The sequence below is a fragment of the Octodon degus genome, unplaced genomic scaffold (assembly GCF_000260255.1).
Source record: "Octodon degus isolate 3935 unplaced genomic scaffold, OctDeg1.0 scaffold00068, whole genome shotgun sequence".
Classification (NCBI taxonomy): Eukaryota; Metazoa; Chordata; class Mammalia; order Rodentia; family Octodontidae; genus Octodon; species Octodon degus.
The window spans coordinates 2840659-2841961 of record NW_004524644.1 but is presented as its reverse complement, the minus strand read 5'-3'; the positions used below and the strand labels follow the sequence as shown (position 1 = coordinate 2841961).

Sequence of the window (1303 nt, the reverse complement as noted above, 5' to 3'; positions counted from 1 at the left end):
TGTAGATTCTCACTTCAAAACTTCTTTTAAAACATCACTTGTTGATGATTCAGCTCTATTTAAGAGAAACTCATAAAAGTATCATAATTTTAAACTCACTGAAAAAAAAAAAAAAAGGACTAAAGAGAATTTAATTAAGCAGGGCTCACAGACACATACCTGTAATCCCAGCACTTGCCAGGCTGAGGCAGGAAAATCAGTTCCAGGCCAGGCTGGGTTACATACTGAGTTCAAGGCTTTGACTCAAAACCACATAGCAAAACTTTGTCTCAAACCACTCTTGGTCTGGCCAAATAGCCTAGCGGACTAAAGCGCCTGCTTAGGAAGACGCAGAGGTAGGAGGTTCAATTCTGGGGCCCAGGGTGCCCTAAGAGGGCGACTGAGACTGGGCATGGTGGCACATGCCTGTAATCCCAGCACTTGGGAAGCTGAAAACTGGAGAATCTCTACAAGTCCGATCTGCGCAAAAAAACCCCTAAACAAACAAAACACTGTCCCCTTTGGTGAGTGTAATAGCAACACTTTTGGCAGCTGAGGAAGATTCCAATTTAGGCCCAGGAGGGGCATTTTAGGGGTTCCATTTCTAGTGGGGTTCAGGGAAAGAAACAGTAAGGAAACGAAACAGAAACAGAAAGTAAACACATGGGAGTATGCGCTTCCTCACTAAATTCCAAGCACTATGTTGCTCACATCATAAACACTAGTATTTAACACTAAAACTTATTTCTTCCAACTAGGGCTTCTGGTCTGACACTCAACCTTTAAAACACATTAGCTAACAAAACTTGGCAAAACTACAGATCAGTTTATTTGATGTATTTTAGAATGCTGCCTGGCTTTCCTTCCATTCTTTCCTTCTCTAAAGAGTGTATGAGTTTCAAATAAAATTAACGGGGCAGCTACAAACGCAGACGTCCAATGGGCAGATGAAAACAGAGTTGTGTCATTTCCCCTCCTGCAAGTTCTCTAGGGGCAAGGACTCAAGTTCCTCCACCTCTTCGTGTTTCACTTTCCTTTTCTCAGGAATCCCGTAGAAACCCTGCTGGAGTTAAGAGCAAACCAGCTTCAGCGACTAGGGAGCAGGAGCAATCCCTAGGTGCGAAGGAGTTGAACACGCAGCGCGGAGGCGTGGGACGCGAGGACCAGGCGACTCCGGGGACAGACATGTGTCCTCCACGCCGGAATCCCGCCCGGGAGGGGCCCAGGAGGAACCCCGCACCGCCGCGCGGGGGGCGACGTACCTGCGGCCCGGGGGACGCCGCTCCTCCCTCGCCGCGGCCCTCACCGCCCGCCGGCCCTCCAC

At 48.6% G+C, this 1303-nt stretch overlaps 1 protein-coding gene across 2 annotated transcripts in view; it reads right to left on the bottom strand.

The window, feature by feature from the left end:
* The window catches only part of Nampt (nicotinamide phosphoribosyltransferase), a 32016-nt gene that overhangs the window by 30180 nt on the left and 533 nt on the right, over nucleotides 1–1303 (bottom strand). The gene's annotated exons all lie outside the window — the stretch shown is intronic.